This window comes from Bombina bombina, chromosome 2 (genome assembly GCF_027579735.1).
Source record: "Bombina bombina isolate aBomBom1 chromosome 2, aBomBom1.pri, whole genome shotgun sequence".
In the NCBI taxonomy this organism is placed as follows: domain Eukaryota; kingdom Metazoa; phylum Chordata; class Amphibia; order Anura; family Bombinatoridae; genus Bombina; species Bombina bombina.
In genome coordinates this window covers 401431285-401455859 of record NC_069500.1, presented here as the reverse complement: position 1 = coordinate 401455859, position 24575 = coordinate 401431285, and positions in this window count along the sequence as shown.

The following is a 24575-nucleotide window of genomic DNA, read 5'->3' as shown; positions in this document are numbered from 1 at the left end:
GGAGGTGCTCTCCTCAAAGACTCCTTCTACTGATACTCATCCTGAGCCATTAGTCTCTGCACCTGAAAAATTTTCTGGAGACCGCTCCCAATTCAGGGAGTTTAGGAATTCATGTAACTTATTGTTTGAGCTAAAGCCAAAGACCTATCCCACGGATAGAATCAGGGTGCTCACAGTGATTTCGTATCTTAGAGGAGATCCCAGAGCTTGGGCTGATTCCTTTTATGAACAGCAGTCCTATATCCTGGGTTCCCTGGATGGTTTTTTCACTGAGATGTCAGTGCTTTACGACGACCCCTACAAACAGATTTCTGCTGAGAATACTCTCAGGTCTCTAAGACAACTAAAGAATCCTGTAGAGACATATATCACGCAATTTAATATCGCAGCCACAGATTCCCTCTGGAACCAAGTCTCGCTAAAAAAACAATTCAGATTGGGTTTATCTGAGGACATAAAGGACGAGCTCTCTCATACAGGCATACCTGATACCCTTGAAGATTTATACAGTCTTTCAATTAGCATTGACAGACGTCTAAGGGAGAGACGTTCTGAAAAGGCTAGCGCCCCTAAAAAATATCTCTCTTCACATACCTACATCAACAAGGAGGTTGGGCAACCAATGGATATAGGATTCATTAGGGGTCCTCTAAGTCCTCAAGAGAAGACTAGAAGGAAGAATCAAAATTTATGCATGTATTGTGCATCCCCTGCACATGTCGTTAAGGAATGCCCAGTCCTCTGTAAGCAAAAAATGGGTAAGGAATTCATCCTCCATCTTGATCCTATGGTATCACGTTCCACGAACCCTTACATAACTGTATCTCTTCTCTTGCAGTGGGATCATCACAAGATTAATGCCACTGCCATCATCGACACCGGGTCCTTTGGGAATTTCATGCACTGGGGTTTTGTGAGAAAAAATAAAATACCACTTGTCACCAAGAAAAAAACAGTCTCAGTCAAAGTCATTGATGGTACTTTACTTGATTTCACACATCACACTTCTACTATTCATATCACCACACATTCCGGTTTTGCTGACCAGTTGTCTTTTGATGTTATAAACTCACCCATGTTTGATGTCATATTAGGCATAAACTGGTTACACACACATAAACCGGTAATTAACTGGGAAAACCTTTGCTTACACTTCTCTCCTCCACTCCACCCGGATTCTTGTAATTTTAACGCCTCAATTTCCCAGGTTTCTGACAATTCCCTGCCTACCCACTATAATCAGTTCTCTGATGTCTTCAATAAAAAAGAAGCAGAGACTTTACCGCCCCACAGGGCCTACGACTGCCCTATTTACCTTTTGCCAGGTGTCTCTATACCTTTCGGGCATATATACCCCCTCTCGAAGCCCGAGCTAGAACACTTGAAAGGTTATATAGATGAGAACCTGAGGAAGGGTTTTATAAGACCTAGTACCTCTCCCGCAGGTACGGGCATTTTTTTTGTTACTAACAAGGATGGTTCTCTACGCCCTATTGTGGATTACAGAGAGCTTAATAAACACACTCACAAAAATAGATATCCGCTACCCCTTATACCCGAGTTAATAGAACGATTACGTGGCTCCTCTGTATTCACCAAATTGGATCTCAGGGGAGCATACAATCTTATCAGAGTAAGAGCAGGTGACGAATGGCTTACTGCATTTAGGACCAGATATGGCCTGTTCGAGTATACAGTAATGCCATTCGGGTTATGCAATGCACCTGCTACATTTCAGTGTCTCATCAATGACATCTTCAGAGACATTTTGGATGTATACGTTGTTGTCTTTTTAGACGATATTTTGATTTTCTCCCAAAACCTCGCTGATCATAAAATTCATGTGGCTAATGTTTTAGAGTGGTTGCGACAACATCAGTTGTATGCCAAATTAGAAAAATGTATTTTCGATTCCCAAGATATCACATTTTTAGGCTACCACATCACTCCTCTTGGTATTGGTATGGAAAACAACAAAGTTCAAGCAATAAAAGACTGGCCTATTCCTCGTTCAAAAAAGGATGTTCAACGATTTTTAGGTTTTTCCAATTTTTATTGAAAATTTATCCCAGGCTTTGCTGCTATTACAAAACCGCTATCTGATTTAACCAAACTCACTTCCACTTTCTATTGGACAGAAGCTACTCAAACTGTTTTTGATTTACTGAAATCCAAATTTTCATCCGCCCCCATTCTACAATTCCCAGATCTTAACAAACAATTTATTCTGGAAGTGGATGCGTCGGATTACGCCATAGGTGCCATTCTTTCACAAAGGAAATCTTTCAATGACCCCATACATCCTGTGGCATATTTCTCAAGGATTATGCAACCGGCTGAAATGAATTATCCAGTCGGAGAGAAGGAACTATTGGCTATTAAGTCCTCTTTTGATCAGTGGCGTCATCTTTTGGAAGGTGCCTCTCATCCTACCATCATATATACTGATCACAAAAACCTCCAGTATCTTCAATCCAACAGGACTCTTTCATCCAGACAGCTCCGTTGGAGTTTGTTACAAACTGCTGTTTGTAACTGGCCCTTTAAATTGAAAATTGCCCTGCTTCCCTGGATTTTGGAGAAGCCTATTTGCCAGCCTCCTTCCACATGACTATGGCCCCTGGAAGATTGTGCCCCTGAGAGTATATTGACTTTTGTTGGCTGTGTGTGGCCCTTTGGGAACCGTCTGGGGACATATTGTGACTTTGGTGAACAATGCCCCCTTTAAGACTATGTCCCCAGACCTGTGAAATGACTTGTCCCTGGCTTTCTCCCACTTGGTTCAGCTTCATTGTGTGCCATTAAGAGTTAAATTTTGTTCAGCTTCAAGAAACCTATTCTAAATACAAGTCTGCTGGGATTAGCTCTAATTAGGTTTAGTGATCAACTTTCCCATTGTCTAATCAGACTAGTATTGATAAGGTGGACTGCATTGTTTTATTGTGTGTAATGTTATCTGCTGAAGTAAATGTTGTGGCCTGTCAAAGGGAGTGTCTCTCTATCTAATATCAAATGTGTGATGGGGGATTTTATGCCTCCCCCTGAGAGTGTCCTGTTTGCATGTAACCTCAATAAAAAGGAGGCTGTGTGCTCCAGCACTTCAGACCTATTTTTGACCCTCTAACTTGCAGCTTTGACTCATGTTTGTAGGGGACAGCTTATAATCACTACAGGGATTGCTATGTTTTTCATACTCCCTTAGCTACAGGGATTGCTACAGAAGGAAGAGGTTCGCCTACTGGAGCCTGGTCGTAGGTCCAGGGCGCAGAGCAGACGGCGAGATACCAGCCCAGCAGCGGTGGTTCATATAGTCTGCATTACTGATGGTGGCTACGCAGTAATTATAGTGTCCACGGTGCTGCTGCTCCTTTGGTGAGCGCTAGGAGCATCCTTTTCTACGGTCCAACTTCCAGCCAGACTGGAGGCAACCGTAACATTTGGCGGCAGCGGTGGGATTGGCGTCCTAGCGCAAGGAGCAGCACCACAACAGCACTGGTATCGTAGGAGAGTAATTGAGGGCAACGCTAGCCACTGCGCAGCGTCCCTACCTACAGCAGCATGGAGCTGACAAGATACTGGTCAGAACCATGTGAAGAGCACCTCAACCGGATCCGTCGCTATGAGGGCGCGGATTTCGTTCCAGAGGTAAAGAGGCGGCTAGTCCGATATGGTCCAGACCCTGCTCAGGAGGTAGTCAGTCGCATCATCCGGGAATTGGATACGGAGAACAAAGCGGCACGAGCCTTTGAGCGCCAACTGTGGAGTTTGAGGGTATGGACACCTGGTCTCTCTCCCCAGCCGCAGCATGTTCCACAGGGAGAGGAGAGCAGCGACCTCCCTCCCCAGCGGCAGTATACTGTGCAGAGGGAAGAGACAACCGGTCTCCTTCCCCAACCCCAACCAGGGATACCAGAGGCAGCAGGCCTCATAGACTGGTCCTGGGAGGACCCCCAGCAGGCAGGTGGAGATGGGACCGCAGTCTCTCTACCGGCCCTACAGGGATGCTGGGCAGGCGGCCCAGATCCCCAGCGACAGACCCAGCTACAGGGAGGGGAGAGCATCGACCTCCCTCCCCAGCCGGAGTGTGCCTTCCAGGGAGAGGAGACAACCGGTCTCTCTCCCCAGCCGCAGCATGTTCCACAGGAAGCGGAGAGCATCGACCTCCCTTCCCAACGGCCGCCGGAGTATCAGGAGGAGGAGGTAAGCCAATCTCCCCCTCCCCAGCTAACTCCTAACTTGGGCCCAGGGTTAACAGTGGAGATGTTGGCCCCCACTGACCCCCACGTTCCCTTTGCCACCGGGCAGGACTATGCCCCAATTCCCCCAGCAGAAGAGCTGGCATCAGGACAGAGCGCTGCTGGCCTCTGCCCTACAGACCTTGTCCTTGTTACAGAACTGGCCTGCAAACCCCTCACCCCAGCAGAAGCGCTGGCACCAGGGCAGAGTGCCGCTGGCCTCTGCCCCCCAAGTACCATCAGCTATTTGCCCAGCTGCGCCAGGAAGGCCGAGGATGCTGCACTTTCATCCTGCAACCTGGAACTTACAGGCCAGTACTACGTATTGTGGGGGGGCTACTTTGCTGCTAGCGATTATTTGTGGGTGGGTTGCGAGACTAACTTGGGCACTGACCGGCAGAAGGTCAGGTGCCTGGTTAGTCTCCCTCCAAAAGGGGAGATATGTTACAAACTGCTGTTTGTAACTGGCCCTTTAAATGGAAAATTGCCCTGCTTCCCTGGATTTTGGAGAAGCCTATTTGCCAGCCTCCTTCCACATGACTATGGCCCCTGGAAGATTGTGCCCCTGAGAGTATATTGACTTTTGTTGGCTGTGTGTGGCCCTTTGGGAACCGTCTGGGGACATATTGTGACTTTGGTGAACAATGCCCCCTTTAAGACTATGTCCCCAGACCTGTGAAATGACTTGTCCCTGGCTTTCTCCCACTTGGTTCAGCTTCATTGTGTGCCATTAAGAGTTAAATTTTGTTCAGCTTCAAGAAACCTATTCTAAATACAAGTCTGCTGGGATTAGCTCTAATTAGGTTTAGTGATCAACTTTCCCATTGTCTAATCAGACTAGTATTGATAAGGTGGACTGCATTGTTTTATTGTGTGTAATGTTATCTGCTGAAGTAAATGTTGTGGCCTGTCAAAGGGAGTGTCTCTCTATCTAATATCAAATGTGTGATGGGGGATTTTATGCCTCCCCTGAGAGTGTCCTGTTTGCATGTAACCTCAATAAAAAGGAGGCTGTGTGCTCCAGCACTTCAGACCTATTTTTGACCCTCTAACTTGCAGCTTTGACTCATGTTTGTAGGGGACAGCTTATAATCACTACAGGGATTGCTATGTTTTTCATACTCCCTTAGCTACAGGGATTGCTACAGAAGGAAGAGGTTCGCCTACTGGAGCCTGGTCGTAGGTCCAGGGCGCAGAGCAGACGGCGAGATACCAGCCCAGCAGCGGTGGTTCATATAGTCTGCATTACTGATGGTGGCTACGCAGTAATTATAGTGTCCACGGTGCTGCTGCTCCTTTGGTGAGCGCTAGGAGCATCCTTTTCTACGGTCCAACTTCCAGCCAGACTGGAGGCAACCGTAACAGAGTTTATACTTCTCTAGGTTCCAATTTACCATCTGCTACAGACCTGGCATAAAGAATGGCAAGGCTGATGCTCTCACTCGTAAAGATACCAGGGTTTCCTTGGACAGGACCCCTTCCACTGTCATTCCTAAGCACAACTTCATGGGCTTACTGACAGACTCCACTGCAGACTTGAGAAAACAAATTAAGACTGCCCAATCCTTGGATGATTCCAAACCCATAAACATCCTAGTCCAACAAGACGATGGTCTCCTTTACATGAATGACAAACTCTACATACCTCCACCTCTAAGACATTCCATATTTAAATTGACGCATGACTCCCCCCTGGCAGGACATATGGGAACCGATAAAACCTTAAACTTAATCAGTAGGTATTATTGGTGGCCCTCCTTATCCAAGTCTGTGAAGACTTACATTTCTCAGTGTGATATCTGCGCCACTTCAAAACATTTCCATCAACACTCAATGGGTCTACTCCAACCTCTTCCAGTTCCTCATCATCCTTGGCAGTCACTTTCAATGGATTTTATAGTTGACCTTCCACCATCTCACTCTTACACTACCATATACGTGGTCACTGACTTATTTTCTAAAATGGTGCATTTCATCCCAGTTTCAGGTGTACCCACCTCTAAAGTCACATCCGAATTATTTATTAAGGACATCGTACGCCTTCATGGTCTACCAACATCTGTGTTGAGTAACAGAGGGACACAATTTACATCCAAATTCTGGAAACACCTCTGCGAAGCTCTACATATGGACCAGAAATTGAGCACCTCATTCCACCCACAAACTAATGGACAGACCGAGCGTGTTAACCAGTGGATTGAGCAGTACTTGCGTTGCTTCTGTTCTCAACATCAGGATTCATGGGTTCCATACTTACCCCTTGCCGAATTCGCTTACAATAATCATGTCAACTCATCCACTGGTTACACCCCCTTCTACATCAATTATGGTATCCATCCTCGTTTCAACCTTCTTCCGAGAGTTGACACTCAGTATCCACAAGTTAACGACCTCGTTAACGATATCTCCAGTATATTCACATCGGTGAGACAACATATACTTGAGGCTCAATCCTCACAACGAAAGTACTATAACCTCCGCCATAGGAAGCCTCCAGACTATAAGGTTGGACAATTGGTATGGTTATCAACAAAGAACCTTAAACTACATTACCCCAGCAGAAAATTGGGGAAACTGTTCATCGGACCTTACCCTATCATTTCCATAAAAAACCCACTTACTGTCACTTTGCAACTTCCTTCAAATATTAAGGTTCATCCCACCTTCCATGTGTCCTTGGTCAAACCCTGTACCTCCGACACACCTTCTGCTGCCGCTCATGATGCCACCTATGGTACTCTTCCTGAAGTTCAATACGAAGTACACAGTATTATTGATTCATGCATCCGTTCCGGCAGATTGTTCTACCTAATCCATTGGAAAGGTTACAGTCATGAGGAAGACTCATGGGAGCCAGCTGCTAACATCACTGCCCCTCGACTGCTGTCTCTCTTCCACCGCAGGAACCCTGATCGCCCTCGGCCTTGAAACCTTGCTGTGGTTTCCTTAGGGGGGGGGGTCTGTGTAAGGTGTTGCAGCACACCTTTACTGTCCCTTTAAGCTTGGCTCTTCCCCCTATTTAAGGCCGCCTTCCAGACACACTTTTGCTGGATTATTGCAGACCTACCTGCAAAACAAGCTCCTTGTTCTCAGTTTCCTGCATCCTGTCAGCTCTTCGTTAGACTGCCGCTGCAGTCAGATCCTCAGCTGCTGTGTCCTCCGCTGACGTCATCAACTACTGACGAGACTGCGTGTCTTTCCTCACACGCTGTCTCACTGCCTACATCTCATCTTGTTCAGCTCTTCACCGCATCGGAGTTCCACTGAAATACTTAGCTCCTTCATTTCTCAGACCGGACCGGACTTCCACAGTTACCAACTTGAACTACCTTCCGGTCTGTGAGTACTCTCTTTACTGAGCAACAGCTATTTTGTGAGTACAAACTTTCAACTTGCTGCTTTCACTGTATATTTTGCCTGCTTGACATTTGTGTGATAACTTTCTATGTAACCACACTCTGTTCCCAGCTTTGGCATATAGTAAGTCACGGACTTAACCCATACAGCATCTTTAGTGGTTAATTCTGTGACACAAAACAACCTTTTATATGTCAGCTCTACAAGCAACATTTATCTGTGACTTCTAGCTTAAACATTTGAACTATTAAAGTGTTTGTTATAAATAAGCAATCCACAACTCCAATTTATACAAGAAACGTTTATTGCATATTATTACAGAAAGTCAGAGCGCTTAAAGGGTTAAAATATCCTGCTGCAACTCATTTAATCCCCTCTAGAAATAAAAGATCTCACAAATCTATCAAAATATTAGAGGCAGCGCTTATTAACGCACAGATATATTAATAGTATTGTATATTTAAAATTAATAATTTTGTATATAACAAAAATAAATGTGAAGATCATAGAATATTTAATAATAGTATTTATAAATTAGGTAACATTCATATATGTTTTAAATAATCATTGGGATGTCTTCCATAAAAGAAAAGATAAGACTTCCGGTGGGTGGCATTCTAAGATGGTCGCAAGTCTGAAGGGCTCTGCTTAAGGATAAAGACTTTTACCATTTTCCAGGATTAATCCTTTGCCATCCTATTAGCCCTTAATGGTCTTAGCTATTCGGGCACTTTCAAGGATCAAGATAAACATCTCTTGGCCCCCGGAACGAATAAAGGGTATAAGGAAGGAGAGAGAGCAGCTGCGACACACACAATACTTGCAACGTAGCTGGGAAAAAGAATGGAAACCCTCCCTGCTGAAACAATAACCCAACATAAGGACATGTTGGTTTTACTACAGGACATCTTTATGCCAGCTTTGAGTAAGCTGGAATCTACTATGCAAAAACTACTGGCCGACACCCGGGTAGAGAATCTCTCAGGGCTAATGTCAAAAAGTCGCCAACTCCCGGCGGAGCCATATCGCAGTGATCTTTGCGTGTCTACTGAGGCACATCACACAGGGTTGCAGGAGAGATCGCAGGGGCAATGGATGTGGACGCAGCTACGGAGTTCAGCCTCGCCGAATCACTGCTACGCAACAAAAGACCCTACCAGAGTTATGGAGGAGGTGATATTGAATTTCAGAGCAGCTGACATTACACCACTGTGCAACATTGACACTTACTTCTCCCCCTGCCATTCGAAGCCCATACTAAATTTAAAGAGAGCCGCACGGATGCCTTCAGCGCCTTCCCCGGTGAATAACCTAGTCCCACATTGATCACGGACCAGGATGGCTGGTAAGGGCCTCACACATCCTCTCTAGCTCCGCGACAGCAGCAAATGTTTTCTACAGACCGCAAAATACATATACCAGCGCGAGTGGAAACCTGCATGACCACTATAAAATACAATCTGCATACATGCCTGCGGCCATAGCTAAAGAAACGGACATGAAGGGTAATGTAGACAGGCAGCTTGATTGTCTCCATCCCTGCAGGGTTCAGCAAGGGTGGAGACAGTGTGTGATTCGAGTAGCGGTGGGTGTTGGCTGAATTACAACTTTCCTGCTTATTCTGGCTAGATCTCCAGGCACAGTGAAATTGGTTTGCTTACCGGACCCGGTTGAACTTTCTTACATATGTTTGTGTTCTAGACTGATATCCATTCTGGTACTCTAAATTAAATTATCTTTTCCCAAGGCATCGCAAACTCAGATATAGCAAATGTTAAATACCTCTATAGTTCCTGTGTCTTTTATTTGTCAAGTGTTGTGTGCTGGTTTGTTTATTATTTTATATGTTCCAGTGTTTTTTTTTTTGTTTGTTTTTTTTTCTCTCTGTATCGTATGCTGGCCTTGCAGGTTTGATGAAGACATAGATCCCTAAAGGATATTGTAATAATTCATGACTCTAACTACTGTAACCAAATGGCCCCGCAGCTCAAGATCTAGTCCTACCTATGCTTAAATATTCTACCATAGTATCAGACTACTAAATCGCCATTTAGGCCACTACTGCTATCCACACAATTATGCATTTGTTGCTTTATTATTGTGTACATTTTGTTTTACGGTACTTATCCCTTTGAGTTTTATTAAGCATCTACTATGATCATTACTCTGATTTGCCATGCAATCTGTCACCTACTGTAATAGAGGGAGTGTGTTTGCTCACAGTACTCATGATACTACCTCAAAGGCGGTATTCACTTTATCATCAAAAATAGCACCTCCAAGCTATACCCTTACTGCCTCATTGAAGACTACCAATATCTCCACCCTTATAGAAGCTTTATAAATGCATACTGCTAACTCCTTAGTTAATCCAGCCCTATTCACTATAAGACTAATATGGCATAATTGCCCTAACAAAATATCCCACAATGTATCACAAAACAGCTAATCAAGGAAACGCCCTTACTGCACCATCCCTAAAATCAATTCTATACACACCACATTATACCATTGAACATTTGTACATGCTCAGTACCCTCACTAATCTTATCTTACCCCCTTTAAACCTTGCTTATTACTATTAGTCCTAATTCATAAAAGACCACATTGGGCTAGGCCACACCTCACAAAAAACTGAGCCCTAGTTCATATCCTCGCATGATAATTATATATGACGCCTGCAAGCACTCTTGGGATGAGCTGCTCAGTCCGTGTATTTGTTTGTCTTACTCTCCATTTCACAGACCATGTTATATTTCAACTCGATCTAAACTCGCACTGTGTTGTCACTCATCATGACCATGAAAATCTACATATGTGGATACTTTACTTACACGGCTCACAGGATAGAATATATACTTTTAACAGGAGAAGATACTGGTTTTGTTTGGTTTGTTTTTTTATTTATTTTTTTACTTAGTGTTATTTTTAGTTAATTGATGTTTAGTTTTGTTAGGTTTATAAAATATATAAAAACCCCAATGTTGTGTACACATACTTCATAAATGATAACCACTGACTCTGTAATAGAAAGCTAAACATATTTTACATCAGCATAACTCCTTTAATGTCAATAAGGTTTTGCCCTGCGTGGTGCAATGATATATAATATGTATGACTGTACACAGTGTTGGATATAAATAAAAATTAAAAAAAAAAAAAAAAAAAAAAAGTTAAAGTTTAAAACTGGTTAGAAAATGCACGATAAAAAATAGCAAATAGGTATATCCAAAGGCAAGAGTCAGGTTCCCAATAATAAAGGGTAACACAGATGAACGGAATCAGTTCGTGTTATTCCTACTGATTTGCAAATACCATAGATACAGCTTGAATAAAGTACGGCAATTTACCTTTGTTTGTAGTTTATTTCTCTGCTGATCACCTCGGCGGATGATACTGCGTCTAGAGGGATAGTATAGCCTTGCAATTGGTCCTCTGTTGTAAAAGCAATTTGCACCTGGTTCCCATTTGCAGCTCTGTCCACGTCTAACGGGATAGAGGTCTCCAGAGATGGCTCAAAAACGGAGTGAGATCCACGTGACTCTTCAAACGTCACTTAAGGTCAAAGGTGAAACAGCTGTTGGATGAAAACCATCCTGTAGCACTATTGGATTGTAAACTCACTTAGTGATTGAAATGATAGTTCATCATTAATACGATGTGGCTCTATGTATCCGTAGATGATAAATGCCAGTCCCACAGTAGGAAGGATACAGACAACACCTCCCTTCAATCACAATGAGAACTCCTCAGGGTGGGCGCAAATATTGCTGAGCTGTAACAAACAAGCAAAGTGACAAAATTGTCCTGGTCAATGCGTTTTACCCTTTCTTGGGCTTTTGTTGATAAAAACATAGAAACGTAAAAACATAGATATTGACGGCAGATAAGAGCCATAGGCCCAGCAAGTCTGCCTGATATTATCTAAAAGTATAAACTTATCTAGTTTGTAGGATAGCCTTATGCTAGTCCAAGGCGTTTTTAAAGTCCCCCACAGTGTTTGTCAATACTACCTCTTGAGGAAGTTTATTCCATAAATCAATTACTCTTTCTGTAAAGAAGTGCTTCCTCAAATTACTCCTGAATCTACTACCCTTTAGCTTGAGATCATGACCCCTTGTTCTTGAATTTTCAATTTTATGTAAAATACCCACAGCCTTAGTTTTACTAAGCCCTTTAACGTAGTTGAAAGTTGCTATCATATCACCTCTTTCCCTTCTCTCCTTTAACCTATACATATTTAGGTCATTGAGCCGATCTTGGTAACTTTTATTTTTTAGACCATGAACCATTTTTGTAGCCCTCCTTTGCACAGATTCAAGTTTGTTAAAGGGACATTCAGGTTTTATTAAATTTTCATGATTCAGATACAGCATGTAATTTTAAACAACTTTCCAATTTACTTCCATTAAAAAAATGTGCACAGTCTTTTATATTTACACTTTTTTGAGTCACCAGCTCCTACTGAGCATGTGCAAGAACTCACAGACTATACGTATATGCATTTGTGATTGGCTGATTGCTATCACATGGTACAGGGGGAGTGGAAATATACATAACTTTGAAATGTGTTAGAAAAGAATCTACTAATTTGAAATTCAGAGTCAATGCTATTGTATTGTCTTGTTATCTTGCATTTGTTGATTATGCAAATCTACTGTGTTTACTGGTCCTTTAATATCCTTCTGAAGATATGTCCTTCAGAACTGCACACAATAATCAAGATGAGGCCTAACTAATGAGCTATAAAGTGTCATAAGAACCTTACTATTTCTGCTGCAAATACCTCTACCAATACATCCAAGCATTCTGCTGTTCTTACACGCTGCAGTACGACTTTGTTTCCTAAATTTTAAATAATCTGAAATAATAATTCCCAAGTCCTGTTCCTCATTTGTAAAAGTCAGTAAAGTGTCATTGAGTCTGTAATTAACATTTGGATTTTTCTTTCCTAAATGCATTATTTTACACTTTGCTGTGTTAAACTTTAGATCCCAGTCATTTGTCCAATCCTCCAATTGTTGAATATCACTTCTCATTTTGTCTACCTCCCCTGGAACATCCACTCTTTTACATATTGTTGTATCATCTGCAAACAGACATTCTTTCTCCTGTAGCCCTTTGCTGATATCACAGATACTGACCCCTGAGGAACACCACTAGTAACAGCCCCCTCTGCTGAATGTACTCCATTTACTAAGACACTTTATTTTCTGTCCTTAAGCCAGCATTCCATTTAGTTCCAATTTTTTCACAAAAAATTGTTCACAAAAAAGCAGTATCATCCGCCAAGGGGATCAGCAGAGAAATAAGCGACAAACGAAGGTAAATTAACATACTTTATCCATGGTGTATCTATGGTATTCATATGCAAATCAATAGCAACATCACGGAGTGATTCCGTTGATCTGTGTTACCCTTTATTATTGGAAACTTGACTCTTGCCTTTGGATATACCTATTTGCTATTTTTTACCATGCGTTTTTTAACCGGTTTTAAACTTTATTTATTTATTTATGGGAGACGTCCCAACGATTATTTAAAATGTATATGAATGTTACCTATTTTATAAATACTATTATTAAATGTTCTATAATCTTGTTATATACAAAATTATTTTTAATATACAATACCATTAATATATCCTTGCTTTAATAAGTGCTGCTTCTAATATTTTGAGGTGACATACAGATGACATACAGACAAACTGCTCCTGAAAATTTGCTATATATATATACATATATACTGTATATATATATATATATATATATATATATATATATATATATATATATATATATATATATATATATATATATATATATGTAGTTTAGCAGGTGGCGAGCACTCTCACTTCATAGGTCTACTTGCCAAGATGCATGCAGAAAAAAAACATCAATAAACAATGGCTTGCACTCGACCGTATTCCCTTTCTCAGACCTGTGCCTTTATTGTAACATTTTGGGGACCGTATCCCCTTCCTCAAACTGGTCTGAGTGCAAGCCATTGTTTATTGAGATATATATATGTATTCTTATCTGATATTATGGTTGACTTACCAAGTATTAATGAATTATTATTGGTGAGCCAATAGCCTACTATTTTTATAAAGGAAAATATTTTATTTATAAATTTTATTTTTATACTTACAAGTAGTTAACCTGTATGTCTGCAATTGCTACTTGCAATGTTGTACCACATTGCAACATTTAACATTACACAGGAGGTATCTTGTGCAATGTTGCCCCTTGCTCTGGCACAACTAATTGCACTGGAGCAGGGCATGTCAATCATCCAGAACGACAGAACGTGCCTGTGCAGGGGTGATTAATCTTGCCACCTCTGAGGGGGTGGAGAGAAAAAAGAAGCAGTTTCTGCTTCTTAAATATGTGGCAGCAGGCTCGCTTATGCGAACCTGCTTCACATAGCTCAAAATGCTGTGAATGCAGCTTAATAAATCGAGCCTATGTCTATCTTTGCACTGCTAAAAAACAGTAATAACTTTTAGTTGAAGCATTTTTACTAATTTAATTATAGTGCAAAAATCATTCTATATAAAATGTATATTCACTCATGCACATTTATATTTTTACTTTTCTTTCCCTTTAAATCTTATATTCATATATAGAATATGCTGGTCTGTGTTTATATGCTAATTGATACATTTTCATTAAACCTTTAAGCAAGCAACTTTTAATCCACACATGTTCAGTTATAATATAAATTTATAGAGCACATTTATAAATCAACATCCCAGTTTGTCTATAAATTGATTAATGACACCCAAGGTTTAGAACCTGCCTTTTATCTAATGAATATATATTTAATCAAGAACAATTGAGAACATAGTGTGATGCTTATCAACAGCCCTTTACAGCTTGTGACAAAAGGGTCAAATTGATTCCACTTGAAAGCTTATCAACACTCCTTTTCTATATTTTTTCCGTTGAGGTCTACAGAGATTAGTGTGGATAAATTATGTACTAAGTTTTTTCAACTAGAATAGAATATTCCCCTTAGTTATTTAAAAGATACATATATTAATGAGCTCTGAGGGATCCATTTATCAAACTGGTGATAAGCAGAATTCCCAAGAAGGGAATCTAATCTCGTGGCCTTGGCTTCCTGATAAGTTGAAAATAGTAGAATATATATATATGCATGCAGAAATAGAAGTGCTCTACCAGGAACAAACAACAGCTCAATAATTTGTTCTTTGGCAACTTACTACCTAGGAGAAGCCTCTTTTAGCCCAATTGTGCTTTTCACAGAGAAAAACTTTCCTGAAGTATCTGATCCTGCCTTGCAATTTCAGTCAAGTCCCAAAATATCAGACAATCTACTGCTGAAAAAGGAACATGGCAACCCCAGACGATCATTTCAGCGTTCCGTGGGCCTCATCAGTGAGGTGCAGCCATATCCCTTTTAGCACATTGGGCAAGAAGTCCGCATCTGGTTTCCCCTATTACCCTTAGGGAGACTTCCCCAAGATCATAATACAAAAGTATACAGAAAAAGAAGTGCTCTACCAGTAACAAACAACAGCTCAGTATTTTTTTTCTATGGGGAGTTACTACCTAGGAGCAGCTTATTTTAGCACAGCCCCAAAATACCAGGCAATCCTCCTCTAAACAAGGACATGGCAACCCCAGATGATCGTTTTGGCCTTCTGGGGCCTTGTCAGTGCGGTGCAGCCAAATCCCACTAAAAACATGGGGCAAGGAGTCATGTTTAGACCTTCAGTAGGGTCACCTGGCAAAATTGATACTGTCCAGTGCTGAGTTTGGCCTACTAAGATGCCAGAGATTTCACTAAGGGCCATATACATTGTGCAGAGGGAGCATCTAGCAAGGTCATGGAGCAAGCCTTGTACGCATGCATAGCAACTCCACTCCTGACAGCTGAATGGTAAAGGGCCGGTAGAGGGGCTCTGATGCTGGTATGATACAGGAGAGACCATGTTAGGACAGGAAGATGCAGGAGAATGCAGGAAAATATGCAGTTTGCAATGAGGAGACTACCATGTAAGGAGGCTAAAGTGATGAAATAATGGGACCTGGTCCAAGGGGGGTTGCTGGAGTTAGGGGGAACAAATGTCCAGGGTTGGTTTGATTTCCCAGTTCAGCCCTGATACTGTCCTGTTTCTAATGAAGGGCTGGATTCTATTCTTCATACTCATTAAGGCAGTGTTTTTCAACCAGTGTGCCGTGGCACACTAGTGTGCCATAAGAGATCCTCAGGTGTGCCGCGGCAGATTGACAACAGTGCGGGGGTGTCCCTTTTTCAAATTTTGAAATATTGGGAGGTATGTGACAGGCTCATCAGGCATCATTTACAACCATGATGACATTGACATTCATTCACAGACAATCATTATGATTGTTTGTGAATGAATGTCAATATGCCATGTATAGTTTGTAGGAGGCATGGCATGACAGCACAGTACAGTTTTCACACACACATATAAAAAAATAGTTGAGTCAAATTGTAAGGATAAGCAAAATGTTAGAACAGCAGAGTGGGATAAGCAAAATGTTAGAACAGCAGAGTGGGATATTTAAAACAAATGTACCATAGAAAATAACCTACTTTAGAAAAACCATAGAAATTCCACCCATCAGCCAAATATGGTAGTTGCAGAGAAAGTATTAAAAGCTACAGTCTGTGTGATACCAAACTGTACAATTAAAGGGACATGAAAACTGAAAATTTTCTTTCAGGATTCAGATAGAGAATATAATTTTAAACAACTTTCCAATGTACTTCTATTGTTTAATTTGCTTACTTCTCTTGTTATCCTTTGCTGAAATGTTTATCTAGGAAAGCTCAAGAGCTGCAAAAAAACCTAGGTTCTAGCTGCTGATTGGTGGCTGCATATATTTACCGATTGCCATTGGCTCACCCACGTGTTCAGTTAGAAACCAGTAGTACATTGCTACTCCTTCAACAAATGATACAGAGAGAATAAAACAAATGACATAATAGAAGAAAATTAGAAAGTTATTTAAAATTGTATTCTCTATCTGTATCCTGAAAGAAAAGTTTTGGGTTTCATGTCCCTTTAAGGAGCTGTGGCTTAAGTAAGGCTTAAGGGTTACGGCAAGAACTTATTTTCCAACAATATGGAAATTGATTAAAAAAAAAAAATTGTCCAACATCAAAAGAATGATTAAGGGTGAACTTGAGAAAGTTGGAATTAGGGTCAGGAGATGTTGCAGTACCTTGAATTGCCTGGGCAAAAAGGTCATTAAGAAATTGGAAGTTCCCTGCCATTTTATAGGTAGTTAAAAATGTTCATTTTTTATTTTCAATTTTTATTGGTGTTGGGGCCTTCCAACATGTGTACTGTAAGTAGGGTTTCCACCCAAACGGTATTTTACTGACACGACCGGTATTTTTAAGGTTCATGTCAATGTAGAAAATAATGAATAAATATTGAAAGAAAGCCCCTGCAAACATGAAACTTCTTCTGAGTATGATGAACGCAAGTTATGAGTTAAATGAGCATTTAAAATCAGTAATATCAGCTTTAGTTTTTGAGTTATGCTGTTTAATTAATTATGCAAATTTATGTTAATTTGCATGGCCGGTATTTTCTTCCAAGAAAGGTGGCACCCCTAACTGTAAGTAATCAATTTTCAAGTCAGGCCTTAGACTTTATTATTCTAGACAGCTCTACTTACTATTAATGACAAGTAATCATGACACATCCAGATAAGTAGTAAATAATTGATTTATATATATATATATATATATATATATATATATATATATATATATATATATATATATATATATATATATACAGGGAGTGCAGAATTATTAGGCAAGTTGTATTTTTGAGGATTAATTTTATTATTGAACAACAACCATGTTCTCAATGAACCCAAAAAACTCATTAATATCAAAGCTGAATAGTTTTGGAAGTAGTTTTTAGTTTGTTTTTAGTTATAGCTATTTTAAAGGGATATCTGTGTGTGCAGGTGACTATTACTGTGCATAATTATTAGGCAACTTAACAAAAAACAAATATATACCCATTTCAATTATTTATTTTTACCAGTGAAACCAATATAACATCTCAACATTCAGAAATATACATTTCTGACATTCAAAAACAAAACAAAAACAAATCAGTGACCAATATAGCCACCTTTCTTTGCAAGGACACTCAAAAGCCTGCCATCCATGGATTCTGTCAGTGTTTTGATCTGTTCACCATCAACATTGCGTGCAGCAGCAACCACAGCCTCCCAGACACTGTTCAGAGAGGTGTACTGTTTTCCCTCCTTGTAAATCTCACATTTGATGATGGACCACAGGTTCTCAATGGGGTTCAGATCAGGTGAACAAGGAGGCCATGTCATTAGATTTTCTTCTTTTATACCCTTTCTTGCCAGCCACGCTGTGGAGTACTTGGACGCGTGTGATGGAGCATTGTCCTGCATGAAAATCATGTTTTTCTTGAAGGATGCAGACTTCTTCCTGTATCACTGCTTGAAGAAGGTGTCTTCCAGAAACTGGCAGTAGGACTGGGAGTTGAGCTTGACTCCATCCTCAACCCGAAAAGGCCCCACAAGCTCATCTTTGATGATACCAGCCCAAACCAGTACTCCACCTCCACCTTGCTGGCGTCTGAGTCGGACTGGAGCTCTCTGCCCTTTACCAATCCAGCCACGGGCCCATCCATCTGGCCCATCAAGACTCACTCTCATTTCATCAGTCCATAAAACCTTAGAAAAATCAGTCTTCTTGCGACCCTGTTGACTATTTTGAATTAAACGCTTGATTGTTCAATGATCACGCTTCAGAAGCTTTGCAATTTTAAGAGTGCTGCATCCCTCTGCAAGATATCTCACTATTTTTGACTTTTCTGAGCCTGTCAAGTCCTTCTTTTGACCCATTTTGCCAAAGGAAAGGAAGTTGCCTAATAATTATGCACACCTGATATAGGGTGTTGATGTCATTAGACCACACCCCTTCTCATTACAGAGATGCACATCACCTGATATGCTTAATTGGTAGTAGGCTTTCGAGCCTATACAGCTTGGAGTAAGACAACATGCATAAAGAGGATGATGTGGTCAAAATACTCATTTGCCTAATAATTCTGCACACAGTGTATACATTTGCATGGTGAACAATATGGGTAAGATAAATGCTACAAACTCAGATGCATTAGACATTAATTTTTCTTTCATTACTTTGCTAAACCATTACTTTATTATTCTTAAGAGTAACAGCTGTATACATTTACATTATTTCTAGATTACAAGAAAAAGTGTTTTTGCCATATTGGACCCATATAAAATGTTCCTTTTAGGAGATTATGATACCTTTTTAATGGGCCAAAAAAATCACAATTGTGTATTCCATAATCTTTCAAGAAAAACTATGTAATGGTCTTGCGAACATGTAAAATAGTATTTTTACGATTGTTGCTTTTGCTGTTGTAGACATACACATTAAAAAATTTAAATTGCCATAGTGTACCCATATATTTACTGTATATACTGTATATTCTGTATGTATACTTTATAGATATATAAGGATGCCTTTGGATATATATATATATATATATACACACACACATACATATACTTATGTATTCATTTATTTATTTTAAATTAGCAAAACCTAACATTAAAAGCAGAGTTTAAGTTTTCTATCAAATGTGTAAAAGCATCATCAGTGACATAACCTATGATATATAGTATAATCTGCACCATTTAAATTCACTCTCCCTTAGTAACCGTTTCATTCCTGTTCCCCCTTACATGCAACCATCTCCTTATCATCCCACCTTACACACAATATCCTCACACTCTTATCTCCATTTCCCCACACACATTTCTTTACCTCTCACTAAATATGACTTATCTTGTCAACAACCTTTCTTTAACACCCTGGTCATCCTCTTAATCCAGCTAACCCTCACATATAAGCTTCTATTCATCCCTTTAGTCCTCTCTTCTCAAACACATCCGCCTCTTCAACCTCTCTTCTCATAACCCTGATATCCGCTACCCTCTTCACCCTCTCACATAGCTTCCCATTCACCCCATCACTTTACAGTCTGCTTTGCACCCTCTTATTTCTCTGTTCCTCATGCACAGTGCCCTCCTCTCCTGCTTACTTTTACATACAACCTCCTCCTTATCCTCTTCCCCCTTCATCTTTACACACTGCCCTGCTCATCCTTTTAGAGTGTACATAATATCCATAAACTGACTAAACAGCACCAAGTCCTCCTCTTTTTTTTCTGAGATGCGTAGTTTTAAAAAAACAAAAGATATTCGGAAAAAAAATAAAAAAGACAAAACAAAGAAACAAGAAGTTGAATTCCTGGAAGGAAGGCAGAGAAAACAGGAACCAAACTGACGAAAAGGTTGAAAACTGGTATGGAGAATCTCGAACAGAAGATCTTCAAGTTGTCCAGCATTGAACGGTTAGAAGATCCAAGCAATTAGATTGACCAGAAGATTCTCTAATTGTTTGCTGTTAAATAATATTATCAAACCAGTAAATAAAAGGGAAGGGAGGGAAAATATTCATCTCTGTGTCCTTAATAAAATATAGATTATACAAGCACCAAGGCTATGATAATAAGAATTTTATTACAGGACCAGAGACTAATATTTTGCTAGTTTAAAGCCAAATGGATCATTGCAAAAGAGAAGAAGCTACTTTGCAAATATGTTTAAAATAAAAGGTTTGGAAGGTAAAATCATTGGACCAATCCACTGCATTTAAAATATCTTTAAGGGAAGCAGATTTAAAAAGGCTTTAGAGGCAGAAGCTCCTCAAACTTAGAGAGCAGAAAAAGTATCAGGGATACCAGCTTCAAGCATGATCCATTAGACCCATCTAGCAATAGGGAGGAAGAAATACGTTTTGAGAAGGTTTATAAGACAGAAGAGTTTGGATAGAAAGAGAAGAATTTCTAAACTACAAAGATTAAGATAAGTATTCCATCAAATATTCGACAAGAGAAATATTTTATTGTTTTATTTATTTATTTATTATACAACACATTTGATATATGATATTTTCACATTCATGAATGTGTATTTGTATTTCTAGAAATCATGATATGACTATCTCCTATTTTTATCTTTTTTTAAAAATGATTATTGATGCTAGAATTTGTACATATATCTCACATAATTGTATATATATATATATATATATATATATATATATATATATATATATATATATATATATATATATATAGTATATACAGTATACTATACTATTTATATATATATATATATATATATATATATATATATATATATATATATATATATATAATGTTAGAAATCTTTTCCAAACGTTTTTACATGTCCCTAAATTTTATTTTGTTCTATACAATGTTGTATTTTATATATTTGTGTTTATTTATACCACTATATGTATATAATGTAAATATATTATTATTCTGAGCAAGAATAATATGTGAATATAACATGCAATCAGGGAATCATATGTATTTATTTGCAATCAATGGATATTTTAAGAGATGGGCCAGTTTTGTCTCTGCACCTGTGTAACCCTTCCTGATTGCAGTCTAGTTTTAAACACCATCCCTACACAGGTGTTATAAAATGGGCTGGCATTGTAAGATGACATTTCTTAATGAAAATGAAATTCAAAAGAAGGAAGAAAAACACTGATAATATCATGACAGTAAAGAGGTGATTTAAATTTCTGCTGTATCTGATTCATGACAGTTTAATGTTAGATGAACTATCCCTTTGAGCTATCATCCTAATATTATATTGAATAAAACATCAATCGATTTTTAAAATAATTTTCAAAAATATTACACTGTGTGTCCTAATGTCATCATCAATGTTTAACTTTAATACTAATTTCACATATACATACTTTCAAAGTATAATACACAATGTAACAAATGGCACAAGTTCTGATGAGTTATCAATGACACAAGTATTGAGCAATTTGATTCGTTAGTGATAATATATAATGTATATTTAAATCAGATTGGCTGATGTCATAAATCAAGTGATTATGCATTTCCCAATCAAAAGTGGTGGAAAATTTCACTAGTTTGTGGGTTGTTTAGGAGTTTGAGTATTGCGTCCAATTTGGTGCGAAATGCAGTGGGACTGTTTTAATGCATTATCGGGTGTTGGTTTTTTTTTAGAAATAATGAAATCATTATAGTTGCACAGAAAAGATAGTTAAAGACATATTTGTTTAATTTGACATAATTTGTGTCATATATATTTTTTATTTTTTTTATTAAAAATTTAAAACTTACTCATATTGACCACTTGTATTTTAATACTCAATATGGGACTCGGTTACATGAGCAGAAACTCATAACGATAGTATGTAACCCCACAAATAGGCCACAGGAGCTCTACAATGAGACTCATATCAGATACCTAGCTGTCATAGGAAGGCCATTTGGGATCCTCACAAAGAGGTTCTGGTGTCTTTATTTGTCTGGAGGAGCCCTACAATATAACCTGGAGAAGGTGGTAAAGATCATTATTGTCTGCAGCATCCTCTATAACATTGCACAACAGGGAGGATTGTTGCAGGATATACAAATGCCCCAAATCCTCCAAAGAGAAGAGGAGGATGAAGAAACATATGAGGGGCATGACTAGGATGAAGGGGCCAATTTCAGAGACAACATCATTTATAACCACTTTGTAAGAAAAACACAGAATGCATTTGTGTGACCACTGCCATAATGTACTTTTTGTGTCAGTGAAATGGCAATTTTGTGAGGCTCAACATGTTTGGAGATCTCAATATTGTGCTTCAAGTGTTTTTTATGGAGAAGAAACATCAATTACACATTCTCTATTTGTCAGAATCCTATTGTTCTTACAATTTGTAAACAAACATTTTATTTTATTAACATTCAATATAAAAATGATTTATTTTAATCAGTCTTTCTATTTTTCTTAGATGGAAAATGCAATCTTTTTGCATTTAATTTCTTTTTTAAGGGGACATGAAACACTATCGGCTAGATTACGAGTTGGTCCTAACGCTGCTTTTTAAAGCCCGCTGGTATTACGAGTCTTGCAGGTATAGGTGTACCACTCACTTTTTTGGCCAGACTTGGAAATACCGCAAATCCACTTACGTAAATTGTGTATCATCTTTTTTCAATGGGACTTGCATAGCGCCGGTATTACGAGTCTGCCAAAAAGTGAGCGGTAGACCCTCTCCTGTCAACACTGGTACCGCATTTTAAAGTCAGTAGTTAAGAGTTTTGCTCTACAAAGCCGTAGCATAAAACTCTTAACTAAAGTGCTAAAAAGTACACTAACACCCATAAACTACCTATTAACCCCTAAACCGAGGCCCTCCCGCATCGCAAACACTAAAATATTTAACTCCTAATCTGCCAAACCGGACATCGCCACCACTATAATAAATATATTAACCCCTAAACCGCTGCACTCCCGCCTCACAAACATTAGTTAAATATTATTAACCCCTAATCTGCCGGCCCTAACATCGCTGACACCTACCTACATTTATTAACCCCTAATCTGCTGCCCCCAATGTCGTCGCCACTATGCTAAAATTATTAACCCCTAAATCTAAGTCTAACCCTAACCCTAACCCCCCCTAACTTAAATATAATTTAAATAAATCTAAATAAAATTACTATCATTAACTAAATTATTCCTATTTAAAACTAAATTCTTACCTATAAAATAAACCCTAAGATAGCTACAATTAACTAATAGTTACATTGTAGTTATCTTAGGGTTTATTTTTATTTTACAGGTAAGTTTGTATTTATTTTAACTAGGTAGAATAGTTATTAAATAGTTATTAACTATTTAATAACTACCTAGCTAAAATAAATACAAAAGTACCTGTAAAATAAAACCTAACCTAAGTTACAATTACACCTAACACTACACTATAATTAAATTAATTTCCTAAATTAAATACAATTAAATACAATTAAATAAAATTAGCTAAAGTACAAAAAAACACTAAATTACAGAAAATAATAAACAAATTACAAGATTTTTAAACTAATTACACCTAATCTAATCCCCCTAACAAAATAAAAAAGCCCCCCCAAAATAAAAAAGCCCTACCCTACACTAAATTACAAATAGCCCTTAAAAGGGCCTTTTGCAGGGCATTGCCCCAAAGTAATCAGCTCTTTTACCTGTAAAAAAAAATTACAAATCCCCCCAACATTAAAACCCACCACCCACACAACCAACCCTACTCTAAAACATACCCAATACCCCCTTAAAAAACCTAACACTAACCCCTTGAAGTCTTCATCCAACCGGGCTGAAGTCCTCAATGAAGCCGGGAAAGTCTTCATCCAAGCCGGGGGCGAAGTGGTCCTCCAGACGGGCAGAAGTCTTCATCTATACGGCATCTTCTATCTTCATCCATCTGGCGTGGAGCGGGTCCATCTTCAATATATCCGACGCGGAGCATCCTCTTCCTTCCGATGGCTAACACTGAATGAAGGTTCCTTTAAATGACGTCATTCAAGATGACGTCTCTTCAATTCCGATTGGCTGATAGAATTCTATCACCCAATCGGAATTAAGGTAGAAAAAATCCTATTGGCTGATGCAATCAGCCAATATGATTGAGCTGGCATTCTATTGGCTGTTCCAATCAGCCAATAGAATGCCAGCTCAATCCTATTGGCTGATTGAATCAGCCAATAGGATTGAAGTTCAATCCTATTGGCTGATTGCATCAGCCAATAGGATTTTTTTTACCTTTATTCCGATTGGCTGATAGAATTCTATCAACCAATCGGAATTGAAGGGACGCCATCTTGGATGACGTCATTTAAAGGAACCTTCATTCAGTGTTAGCTGTCGGAAGGAAGAGGATGCTCTGCGTCAGATGTCTTAAAGATGGACCCGCTCTGCGCCGGATGGATGAAGATAGAAGATGCAGTCTGGAGGACCACTTAGCCCGGCTTGGATGAAGACTTCT